The sequence below is a fragment of the Coregonus clupeaformis genome, unplaced genomic scaffold, assembly GCF_020615455.1.
Source record: "Coregonus clupeaformis isolate EN_2021a unplaced genomic scaffold, ASM2061545v1 scaf0001, whole genome shotgun sequence".
Taxonomy (NCBI): domain Eukaryota; kingdom Metazoa; phylum Chordata; class Actinopteri; order Salmoniformes; family Salmonidae; genus Coregonus; species Coregonus clupeaformis.
In genome coordinates this window covers 1,963,172-1,976,994 of record NW_025533456.1, presented here as the reverse complement: position 1 = coordinate 1,976,994, position 13,823 = coordinate 1,963,172, and the positions used below count along the sequence as shown (strand labels likewise).

At 41.4% G+C, this 13,823-nt stretch overlaps 1 long non-coding RNA gene across 1 annotated transcript; it reads left to right on the top strand.

Annotated features, from left to right (window-relative positions):
• Positions 1–8,214: 8,214 nt before the first annotated feature.
• On the top strand, positions 8,215–9,261 carry LOC123482975. The gene is made up of 4 exons (XR_006658027.1): positions 8,215–8,306; positions 8,466–8,516; positions 8,834–8,908; positions 9,201–9,261. It is a non-coding gene; the product is annotated as an uncharacterized LOC123482975 (long non-coding RNA).
• The last annotated feature ends 4,562 nt before the right edge of the window (positions 9,262–13,823 follow it).

Genomic DNA, 13,823 nt, shown 5'->3' with positions numbered 1-13,823 from the left:
AACACAACACAGGATGACTCAACTACACAACAATCCACAGCAACACAACATAACAACAAAACTGTAATGAAAATCAAATAGACCTACCATCCCACGGCCAAAAGAAACAGTACAAAAAAAAGCTAGCCATAGCCTCATAATACAGTATAACAAATATGTTATAACATATAACACAAGCAAGGTTACTGATGTTGGGAGGAGTAGGAACAGTCCCTCACACACACACTGTATTCATGTACCATCTCTCTCTCTCACACACACACGCGTGCGCACACACACGCACTCACGCACGCGTCCCAGGAGAATGCTGAGTAAATTGGTAAGGTTCAATACCGAACTCATATTCAGTTCCTATTTTCCCCTGAGCTCCATTTGAATATGTTGTAAACTAGCAACCCGGTATTCATACTGTTACCATCTCTAAAGGCAGTACCAAGACAATTGGCTTATCATGCTCTTTTGGCCTGTATAATTTACTGTAGGTGGGATTCTTGCTGGCTGTAGTTACAGTCTGTCTATCATTTTAAATAGGTCCGGAGGAAACGCTGGTGTCTTCAGTCCCTTACCAGAGGCTCAGAATGGAGAACACTTCACTTTATATGCTGCTCTGTGAGTATTACATTATGATGAATGTATTTATCTGTATTTATAAATGATGTTAGCCAACTATTTCCTTTATTGGACGAGAATTGTATTTATTTATAGAATATGAAGTATGTCATAAATGCACAATAAAGTGGCAACAGATGATGTTGTTTGGTTACACTGTGTTTACCCTTTATAGAGCATTTACATTTATATTTTAGTCATTTAGCAGATGCTCTTATCCAGGGTGACTTACAGTTAATGCATTCATCTTGAGATAGCTAGATGGGACAACCTCAGTAAAGTAACTATCAGCAAAGTCAGAGCTAGTAAGATGGGAGAAAGTTAAGTGAGTGTTGGAGTTGTTGGTCATTGCAGCTTTTAATCAGGTTGTATATGAGTCTATAGGAATCTATAGTTTTATACCAGATATATACTATCTATACAGAAGTATGTGGACTCCACTTCAAATGAGTGGATTCGGCTATTTCAGCTGACAGATGTATAATATCGAGCACACAGCCATGCAATCTCCATAGACAAACATTGGCAGCAGAATGGCCATACTGAAGAGCACAGTGACTTCCAACGTGGCAGCGTCATAGGATGCCACCTTTCCAACAAGTCAGTTCGTCAAACTTCTGCCCTGCTAGAGCTGCCCCGGTCAACTGTAAGTGCTGGTATTGTGAAGTGGAAACTTCTAGGAGCAACAATGGCTCAGCCGTAAAGTGGTAGGCCACACAAGCTCACAGAACGGGACCCCCGAAACTGTCTGTCCTCGGTTGCAACACTCAATACCGAGTTCCAAACTGCCTCTGGAAGCAAGGTCAGCACAAGAACTGTTCCTCGGGAGCTTCATAAAATGGGTTTCCATGGGCGAGCAGCTGCACACAAGCCTAAGATCATCATGCGCAATGCCAAGCATCGGCTGGAGTGGTGTAAAGCACGCTGCCATTGGACTCTGGAGCAGTGGAAACGCGTTCTCTGGAGTGATGAATCACGCTTCACCATCTGGTAGTCCAACGGACGAATCTGGGTTTGGCGGATACCAGGGGAACGCTACCTGCCTGAATTCATAGTGCCAACTGCAAAGTTTGGTGGAGGAGGAATAATGGTCATGGTTCGGGCTAGGCCCCTTAGTTTCAGTGAAGAAAAATCTTAACTCTACAGCATACAATTACATTCTAGACGATTCTGTGCTTCCAACTTTGTGGCAACAGTTTGGGGAAGGCATGACAATGCCCCTGTGCACAAAGCGAGGTCCATACAGAAATGGTTTGTCAAGATTGGTGTGGAAGAACATGACTGGCCTGTACAGAGCCCTGACCTCAACCCCATCGAACACCTTTGGGATGAATTGGAACGCAGACTGCGAGCCAGGCCTAATCGCCCAACATCAGTGCCCAACTTCACTAATGCTGTTGTGGCTGAATGGTAGCAGGTCCCCGCAGCAATGTTCCAACATCTAGTGGAAAGCCTTCCCAGAAGAGTGGAGGCTGTTATAGCAGCAAAGGGGGGACCAACTCCATATTAATGCCCATGATTTTAGAATGAGATGTCCACATACTTTTGGTCATGTAGTGTATTTTTAAACTGCTCTTCTAGCTCAATGTCACGTATTCAGTTATCTCTATCTTTCTCACTCTCTCTCTTTCTCTCTCTCTTTCTCCATCTCTCTATTTATCTCTCTCTATCCCCCTCTCTCTTTCTGTGTTTCAGTGTTGAGTGCATTATTCATCTGTGGACACACTCAAGGTGAGTAAATAATCCGAATATATTTTTCTGCATTTCATCACTCTAACCCGATACAACCACACACATGGTTCAAATAAAAACTAAGTAGGTAAAGACTGATGTCTAATGTCTTTCCAAGATTCCTCAATTTTCTCATTCTTATTTCATGTAATAATTGAAGAAATATGGTGCATTTGTTTAATATTTGCATGTTTCCACAGCTCTGCCCGTGGCCATATTGAGAATCTCTCCTCAGGGTCTCCTCTCCTCTGGAGAGACAGTCACTCTGCAGTGTGACATACTAAGCTACACAGACTGGATGTACCTCTTGTCCGGAAACAATCAACAGCTTCACAGTCAGACCAGTGAAACCATCACCATCTCTCTCCCTGACCAGGCTGGTCAGTACAGATGTGAGGGGACGAGAACAGGTCTGCCCCAGAGGTCACAACCCAGTGTTTCTCTTTCCATCAGTGTCACTGGTGAGTTCACTATTGATGCTTCATCACTAACTGGACCTTCCTAATTTTGAGAATAAACTTTTATTTGATTTTTGATTTTTGAAATTGATAATGTTTTCCGTTTAGGTAACATGTCTAATCTGTAATATGCATCCTCAGCTTTAATAGTTACCGTATTACCTAGAGAAGTCAGATCATACTTTGAAAAGATTTGTGCACTAACTGCATTTGTTTTCATTTAACTGTTTCCACAGCTCTGCCTGTGGCCACATTGAGCATCTCTCCTCAGGGTCCCCTCCACTCTGGTGAGACAGTCACTCTGCAGTGTGATATATCACTGTACACAGATTGGACGCACCTTTGGTCCAGAGACAACCAACAGCCTTCCAGTCAGTCCAGTGAAACCATCACCATCTTTCTTCCCGACCAGGTTGGTCAGTACTTGTGTAAGGGGACCAGGAGAGATCGGCCCCAGCAGTCTCAACCCAGCGGAACCGTTCTCATCAGATTCACTGGTGAGCTTGAGACTGATTACATACTGGTGTAGGATCTTAATTTGATCACCCTGTTGTGAGCGAATTGTCCTGCGTCGAAGGAAATGCAAACTTGTAGTGCATTTAAGCTTTCAAAGGTTTAAAAAAAAAAATATTTCCACTTAGAAATGTCAGACTTGATTTGCTCTAACGAAAAATGCATCAACCCCTACAACAATGTCCATTAATTATTATCCACATAATAACTCACATTTCCTCTTGATGCAGGATCAATTTCCTGCTGTAAGAAACTGGTCAAATTAAGATCCATAAAGATCCATATGTATATGTACACCAGTGGCGGTTGGTGTCGTTTAAGATGAGGGAGGATTATTATTATTTTTTTACAGACATGCCATTATTTCTATTACAGTATATTGGATGACTGTCATTCAAATTCCATTCACCCAGCTCAATGTAACATTGATAGGTTTAGGCTACTTCATGATGCTCTAATTTTACCCGTACCCATCATAAGATTGCTACAACCTAGCCTATGAATTAAAGTTTACAGGTCGAGAGAATTTTGAGTAATCAAGGTGACAGACAGTGACACATTCAATACCGCTTTGCACACTCTTGCCTGCATCTAGCTGATGTAGGGTGTAATCATTAGTCCAACAGTCGCAAACAACAGTTTCTATTGGACAAATTCAGACATGTTTTTACCAGTTTTGTTCCGTTTAGGAAAAGTTTTTCAACAGAATCGGCACAATGAATACACCCCTCATGCAAACAAAGTTAACTTTCATAGCAGTCACATAAAAACAGCTTGTTGTATGTTGTATATATTTCTCTCTCTTAGTGTCTCCTGAGTGGCGCAGTGGTCTAAGGCACTGCATCGCAGTGCTAACTGTGCCACTAGAGATCCTGGTTCGAATCCAGGCTCTGTCGCAGCCGGCCGCGACCGGGAGACTCATGGGCGGCGCACAATTGGCCCAGCGTTGTCCAGGGAAGGGGAGGGAATGGCCGGCAGGGATGTAGCTCAGTTGATAGAGCATGGCGTTTGCAATGGTATCCCTGTGCATTCAAATTGTCATCGATAAAATCAAATTGTGTTCATTGTCAGTAGCTTATGCCTGCCCATACCATAACCCCACCACCACCATGAGGCACTCTGTCCACAACGTTGACATCAGCAAACCACTCGCCCACATGACGCCATACACGTGGTCTTCGTTGTGAGGCCGGATGGACGTACTGCCAGATTCTCTAAAATGATGTTGGAGGTGGCTTATGGTAGAGAAATGAACATTCAATTCTCTCGCAACAGTTCTGGTGGACATTCCTGCAGTCAGCATGCCAATTGCACACTCCCTCAAAACTTGAGACATCTGTGTTGTGTGACAAAACTGCACATTTTAGAGTGGCCTTTTATTGTCCCTAGCACAAGGTGCAACTGTGTAATGATCATGCTGTTTAATCAGCTTCTTGATATGCCACACCTGTCAGGTGGATGGATTTTCTTGGCAAAGGAGAAATGCTCACTAACATGGATGTAAATGAATTTGTGCACAAAATGTAAGACAAATAAGCATTTTTTGCGTATTGAAAATGTCTGGGATATTTTATTTCAGCTCATGAAACATGGGAGCAACACTTTACATGTTGCGTTCATATTTTTGTTCAGTGTAGCTCTCGCTCTCTCTTCTCCATAACTTATTAATTTGTTCAAAACTGTTCAACTATTGTATTTCTCTCTCTTTGAGTCAACTACTCACCACTTTTTATGCACTGCAGTGCTAGCTAGCTGTAGCTTATGCTTAGAGTACAGACCAGTACGAACAAATATGAAAATGAATGCACTTACTACTGTAACTTGTTCTGAATAAGAGTGTCTGCAAAATAACTTAAATGTAAAAAATTTAAATGTAAGTACTAGATTCATTTTCTGATCCTTTGATTTGGTGGAGAACATGTCAGTTCATGCTGCAAGAGCACTGCTAGTTTGAAGGACATCCTATGGATTTTGTCATAATTATTTTGTAAGTCTATGGAAGGGGGTGAGAACCATGAGCCTCTTAGGTTTTGTGTTGAAGTCAATGTACCCAGAGGAGGACAGAATCTAGCTGTCCTTCGGCTACACCATGGTGCTAACCTACAGCGTGCTGCTGAGGCTACTGTAGACCTTCATTGCAGAACAGTCTGTTTTAATCAATTATTAGGTGACGTGAATATATTTAGTATAGTTGAATCTAAAAAGGATAACTTTAATGTTTCCCTATTGTATTTTTATGAAATTCACTGAGGATGGTTCTACCCTTCCTCCTCTGAGGAGTCTCCACTGATGTACACCTAAAATGTACTTTTATCAAAACTCTCCAAAAGCTAAATCGTTGGAAATGTATCCACATGATGTGTATCAAATAATGGATGCAGTGTAACATTTCAGACTACACAGACTGGGAATACCACTGATTCAGAAATAAATAAAAACAGAGTCCTGGAAAAACCATCACCACACTGTCTAACCAGGCTGGTCAGTACATTTGTGTTGGGGTGAGGACAGGTCGGCCCCAGTGGTCTCAACTCAGTGTTTCCCTCCCCATCAGAGTCACTGGTGAGTTCACTATTGATGCTCCATCACTAACTTGTTGTTGTTGTTCTCATCGTAGTGTGTGTCAGGACACTGGAGCTTCCCACTCAATCCTATTGCAATACCAACAGATTATCAGCCCTCGACTACACTGACTTCAGACAAAGAGGACGTATTCACAGGAGACAGTGTGACACTGACCTGTACAGTAGAGTCTTATGGATGGAAGTTTTACTGGTACAGACACAGACCAGACTCTACACCAGTAACCTCAACCTCTGGATACTCCTACACACTCAGCAGGGTCAGTGTCTCTGATGGAGGACAGTACTGGTGCAGAGCTGGGAGAGGAGACCCAGTCTACCACACCCTGTACAGTGACCCAGTCCAGATACATGTTACTGGTGAGTTTGTACTTTTTAGGATAGTGGGTTCCTATGTGGATTAATAATATGTAGTCTACTTGTTATCCATATGTTACTGAATACCTTTCATATCTTCAGGCTCTATTGTTGTGAGTATTGTTTAATGTAATTTGTATTCTGATGTGTGCAACATATTCACTATGTGTTGTGTGTTGTGTCTGTGCAGAGAGACCGGTGGCTGTTCTGACCCTCCAACCCAACTGGACCCAGATATTCAGAGGAGAGACTGTCACTATGAGATGTGACATCCAGGGAGGAGGAGACTCTGACTGGAACTACAGATGGTATAAGAATAGTCAGTCAGTGATCCCCTTTAACACAAAGTCTGAGTACAGAATCAGTCCTGTCTACATGTCTAGCAGTGGTTCATATACCTTTAAGGGTGTAAAGGGAAACAAGTTCTCCAAGACCAGTGATGCTGTACAACTGACTGTGTCTGGTAAGTCTATTTGAGCTTATACTTATATAATATTTTTTGTATTAAAAGTTTGAAAACTGCCTTTTCCTTCATAACAGATAAACCCAAGTCTGTCCTGAGTATCTCTCCTCAGTGGCTGAACCCTGGAGACTCAGTGTCTCTGAGCTGTGAAGTTGACAAGACGTCTACAGGCTGGAGGTTCTCCTGGTACAGAACTGTTCCCTACAGAGCTGGGTTACCCTCCCTATTGGACAAGTCCTACTCTGTAGAGCCCCTATCTGACAGTAGTACTGGAACTACAGAGAGCTTCTACACCCTGAGTCCTGCTGGTCCTACTCCCACAGGAGGATATGCGTGTAGAGCTGGGAGAGGAGACCCAGTCTATGACACACTCTACAGTGAACCCCAGTTTCTCTGGTCAGGAGGTAACTAACTGCATTGAAACGGCATCGAATAATATTTAAGTCACCCTCATGTGTATAATATATATTATTTTATTATAGGTTTGACTCTGTCTCTCTTTGTTTCAGATCTGCAGGAGAGTACAGTAATGCTGTCAACATCACAGTGGATGGTATGTCTGTTGTACGACATTCACACACAAAAAACAACAACATTTTAATGTTTGATAGGATGTTCAATTCTGTAATGAATTGCATCTCTTATAAAATACCAGTTCATAATATTTTGAGGGTGATGACTCCAGCATGCAGATTTACAGTATTATTTATATATTATGTTACACAGATGGTGATGTGATGCTGGAGAGCCCTGCCCATCCCGTGACTGAAGGATACTCTGTGACTCTGCGCTGCAAATACTGGACAACTAGCTCAAACATCAAGGCTGATTTCTACAAAGATGGAGTTCTCATCAAGAATGAGACAACAGGAGAGATGACCATCCCTGCAGTATCCAAGTCAGATGAAGGATTCTACAAATGCAAATACCCTGACAAGGGAGAATCACCAAAGAGCTGGATGACAGTGAGAGGTGAGAAAACATGTGATAAACATGTGATTTTAGTGTTGATGTTAACATAGGTTTGGATTTGTACTCCCATAGAAAATATGATATGTCAACTAAATTGTCAAAAGATACAGACCAGTCTATACTCCTATATTACCTCTCTCAGAGTCTGATGGTGTTGTGTTGTTCTCTCTCCAGTCTCTCCAGTCGTAGCTCCTGGATCCTCTACATCAGTCCTAGTAGGAGTGGTTGTGGGTCTGGTTGTTGCTGGTGTTCTACTGGTCATTCTCCTGGTCCTGCTGTGGAGAAATCAAAACAGCAAAGGTGAGATTAATATTATTAATCATTTAACTTTTCAGTTCATGTTTAGTTAGAAATATTTATAATTACAATAGTTTAAAACAGAAATTACCCGATATTATAGTATGCATTTCTCGTTACAGGTTCCTGTTTTAACAGATTATTATTGTGAGTACACCGGTCTCTCAGTTATGTTAATTCAGTAACATATCATCTTAGTTCTTCATGAGTATATCTGTCGCTCTAGGCCCCCCCAGCCCCAGAGCACCAACCAGGACCACCAACAGGACCAAGGATCTACCCTGGGCCGGGCTCCTGATGCTGGGTATACACTTCTGCAACATGGTCAGTTTCTCAGCCCAGACTTTACCACTCTCTGAAACCTCATACACTGACTCATCAACATCCACATTGAATAACAACATGTTACTGTACTCTCTGTCCCTAGGGAAGCTGAGGGATAACCAACATAACTAACCTTTCTCTCTCTTCATTGACCAACAGGTGGTGCTAACATCTACGATACGATCAATTCCTCAGACAACAATGATAATGGTACTATACACTGTATGTTATGTTTAGTATGAATACAGTAGAGTTACTGCTGCTGTTCTTCATGTTTTTAATATGACTAACACACTAAGACTAAGGGCTCTATTCAGTCCGTATCACGGAAGTTCAGCGTTAGAGCGTGATTTAAATTTAAAGGCAATGTTCCCACGTTAGCGGAGACTGCATTCAAGGTAAACGCTGCATATGTCAGCTCAATCGGAAATTACCTTTACCTCTATCGCGCAATTTGTAACCGTTCAGCAATACAGATTGAATAGAGTCCTAAGTAGAGATATTAGTGTATTACCTGTATGTTTCAGATGGTGCTGCTGCTGGAACAAGTCATGTGACATACGCCCAGATTCAACTCAAAAAGTTGGACAAGAAAAAGAAAGGTGACTCAACTGTGACATCAATTAATAATGTGCAGTGTATCAAAGATTAGTTGAAACATACACTTGTAACAGGCAAGTAGAATTAAGCAACAGTCTCTTTGCTAAATGCAATTCGTAATCCCTTCAGATGTTAAAGTTTTAAGTTCAACAACGATAGCGTCCATCTCAGTTCTCCTCATCTCTCGAGCAGCATCACCCCTTCCAGTGCTAATGTTCAGTAAAAACATGTACAATATATATTTAAAAATAAAACAAAATCTACAAATTCTCTGCTATTCTTCCTCCTCCTCAGAAAAGCCAGCTGATCCAAAAGAAAATCCAGTCTACTCTGAGGTGAAGACAGGGAAAGCCACAGGTAAGACCTATTCTACAAGTTGGCAGTTAGTCACTAAATTCACAATTTGGGAGTTTTGATGAAGATTTAGAATATGCAATAAGGTAATTCCTTCATTTGTAGACTGGAAATGTCCATTGTCAGCAGAAGCTGGACCTGTTGATGTGACCTATGCTGAGGTTGACCTAAAAAAGAAGACCAAAGCCAAGAAGAAGAAGAGAGGTAAGACAGGACATCCCTCCCTCCATATTCCCCCTGTCCGAACCTCACACCTCTTTGACCCCATATTGAATAGGTGTATATTATTCTGTATATTACTGTCATATTATTCTGATGTTTATCCTCCTTCAGAAACATCAACCCCACCAGAGGCAGATTCAGTCGATTCTCAACTGAAGCCAGGCACAGCGCTAGGTAAGACTAATAGCCATATGCTATTGATACTAATATGATACTTATATGTAACCCTCTCACCACAGACTTGGATAGATCAGCAAGGGAATAATGGTGAAAAGGACATCCCAGTGTATTAACTTCTATGATATTGACTCGCTAGGGGAAAAACAAGAGGCAAGGGATATTACTAATAGATAAATAAAGGCTTATATTACTGTTTCCAGAATGTTCTCAGATGCAACTAAATGAATGACTCAAAGAAAACACAACACACAGAATGCAATTTAACGTGAATATATAAATATAACATTTGCAGTTACACAAGTACCACACAATCAATTACAATATAGGAATAAATATATAACCCCATGGTATAGAGAGTGCACTGTTAAAACTGAGTCACTGACACTGTTCGACCTAGCAAGCTAATGTTGGCGTGCATTGGAGCTCAATGAATTTTGATAGAAACCAAAACCAAATGACTCAGCAAATGAATTGGAAACCCCAGTGTTACTCACAGTACCGTAGCATACTCCCTGAAACAATAATTCCAAGGCCAATCCCTATCTATAATCCATGACGGAAAATGCCTTGCATGAAACAGAAGAGATGTCCAGCGTCACGAAAGAAGTCCTCAGGTCTCTTGGAACAAAACAGCTCCCGATCTGGCAAGCTAAGCTACCATGGCGAAATTCTCCACACAGCAGCAGGTGAATTCAGGCAAATTCGACAGGATATCCTACAGACACCCGACAAGGCCCAAATCCCCGTCATTCGCATGAGACGGAGATATCGTGGACGTAGGTCGGGGTGCCTTGTAAGGATACGACGACGAGTGAGTAAACTGCCTCTTCCATCAATCCTATTAGCCAATGTTCAATCATTTGAAAATAAATTAGACGACCTAAGATTACGGTTATCCTACCAACGGGACATTAAAAACTGTAATATCTTATGTTTCACCGAGTCGTGGCTGAACGACGACATGGATAACATACAGCTGGCGGGATATACACTACATCGGCAGGATAGAATGGCTGACTCCGGTAAGACAAGGGGTGGCGGACTATGTATATTTGTAAACAACAGCTGGTGCATAAAATCTAATACTAAGGAAGTCTCGAGGTTTTGCTCGCCTGAGGTAGAGTATGTCATGATAAGCTGTAGACCACACTATTTACCAAGAGAGTTTTCATCTATATTCTTCGTAGCTGTCTATTTAACCACACAAACCAATGCAGGCACTAAGAGTGCACTCAATGAGCTGTATAAGGCCATAAGTAAACAGGAAAACGCTCATCCAGAGGCAGCGCTCCTAGTGGCCGGGGACTTTAATGCAGGGAAACTTAAATCCGTTCTACCTAATTTCTACCAGCATGTTAAATGTGCAACCAGAGGGAAAAAACTCTAGACCACCTTTACTCCACACACAGAGACGCGTACAAAGCTCTCCCTCGTCCTCCATTTGACAAATCTGACCATAACTCTATCCTCCTGATTCCTGCTTATAAGCAAAAACTAAAGCAGGAAGCACCAGTGACTCGGTTAATAAGGAAGTGGTCAGATGACGCAGATGCTAAGCTACAGGACTGTTTTGCTAGCACAGACTGGAATATGTTCCGGGATTCTTCCGATAGCATTGATCAAGAAGGTCATTCTGAGAAAGATAGCAGGAGAGTTGGCTATAGACGGCACACTCAAGAGTTTTGGAGAGAAAATAAAAAAGGGCTACTGGTCTGTAGTTGTTGACATCGGAGGGATCGAGTGTAGTTTTTTTGAGGAGGGGTGCAACTCTCGCTTTCTTGAAGATGGAAGGGACATAGCCAGCGGACAAGGATGAGTTGATGAGTGAGGTGAGGTAAGGGAGAAGGTCTCCGGAAATGGTCTGGAGAAGAGAGGAGGGGATAGGGTCAAGCAGGCAGGTTGTTGGGCGGCCGGACCGGACAGCTGCACCATTGAGAGCATCCTGACTGGTTGCATCACCGCCTGGTATGGCAACTGCTCGGCCTCCGACCACAAGGAACTACAGAGGGTAATGCGTACGGCCCAGTAAATCACTGGGGCCAAGCTTCCTGCCATCCAGGACCTCTATACCAGGTGTTGTCAGAGGAAGGCCCTAAAAACTGTCAAAGACTCCAGCCACCCTAGTCATAGACTATTCTCTCTGCTACCGCACGGCAAGCGGTACCGGAGCGCCAAGTCTAGGTCCAAACGGCTTCTTAACTGCTTCTACCCCCAAGCCATAAGACTCCTGAACAGCTAATCATGGCTACCCGGACTATTTGCAATTCCCCCCCTCTTTTACGCTGCTGCTACTCTGTTTATTATTTATGCAAGGTGCCCCTGCACATTGACTCTGTACCGGTACCGGTACCGGTACGCTACTGTTATTTTATTTTACTGCTGCTCTTTAATTATTTTCTATTTTTATTTTTTTCTTAAACTGCATTGTTGGTTAAGGACTTGTAAGTAAGCATTTCACTGTAATGTCTACACCTGTTGTATTCGGTGCATGTGGCAAATACAATTTGATTTGATTAGATTTTTAACAAGACTTTCTGTACACTTGTAACAGGTAAGTAAAATAAAAATTAAGCAACAAAAATTAAGCAACAGTCTCTTGTGAATGTGAAATTACAGAGGCGGAACTTCTGGATGCAATTACAGACATTAAGTCCGGGAAAACTCCAGGGTTGGATGGCATACCAGTCGAGGTATACCAAACCTTTTTTGATATACTAAGAGGACTGTTATTAGCATGTTTTAACCACTCCTATGTAAATGGTAGATTATCTGACACTCAAGAAGAAGGTCTGATCTCATTATTACTGAAACAGGATACAAGTGGAAAATATAAAGATCCAGTCCATTTAAAAAAGTGGAGGCCCCTTACACTTCAGTGTTGTGATGCAAAAATTCTAACAAAATGTATAGCGCATTGAATTAAAAAGGTATTGTCGGATATTATTCATTCTAATCAGACAGGTTTTTTACATGGAAGATACATTGGAGAAAAGGCAAGTATTGGAAACAATAGAACACTATGGAAAATCTGGGAAACCAGGCCTGCTATTCATAGCAGACTTCGAAAAGGCATTTGATAAAGTACGACTGGGGTTTATATATAAATGCCTGGAGCATTTCAATTTTGGAGAATCTCTTATAAAATGGGTCAAAATCATGTATAGTAACCCTAGGTGTAAAATAGTAAATAATGGCTATTTCTCAGAAAGTTTTAAACTGTCAAGAGGAGTGAAACAAGGATGTCCACTATCGGCATATCTATTTATTGAGGCCATCGAGATGTTGGCTATTAAAATCAGATCCAACAATAATATCAGAGGATTAGAAATCCAGGGCTTAAAAACAAAGGTGTCATTGTACGCTGATGATTCATGTTTTCTTTTAAATCCACAACTAGAATCCCTCCACAGCCTCATAGAGGATCTAGATACATTTTCTAACCTCTCCGGATTACAACCAAATTATGACAAATGTACTATATTACGTATTGGATCACTAAAAAATACAATTTTTACATTACCATGTAGTTTACCAATAAAATGGTCTGATGGTGATGTGGATATACTCAGAATACATATCCCAAAGGAAATAAATGATCTCACTTCAATACATTTTAATAGAAAGTTAGCAAAAACAGATAAGATCTTGCTACCTTGGAAAAGTAAATACCTGTCAATTTGTGGAAAAATCACCCTGATTAACTCTTTAGTATTATCCCAGTTTACCTATTTGCTTATGGTCTTGCCTACGCCTAGCGAACAGTTTAAAGTATAAAAAAAAAAAAAAGTATTCACTAACTGTAAGTCGCTCTGAATAAGTGCGTCTGCTAAATGACTAAAATGTAAATGTAAAAATAATTAACTTTGTGTGGTGATATGTTACTGGTCCTTGAGGGAGATGGAGGGACTCACCATCAGAGGAGGAGCAGGAGAAACCTGGGAACATGGATTATACACACACACTCACACACACACACACAACAACACACAGTACAACAACGATTTTTATTTATTTTAATGATGAACATATATATTTTTATCATAGTTTGATTGTGTATTACTGTATCAGCTTTAAAAAATGCTGTAATGATGATGGATCTTATCTGCAGTTACAGCAATTATATCTGCTTTGTATTGTGTATTGAATTGTTGGGTTGTAAAT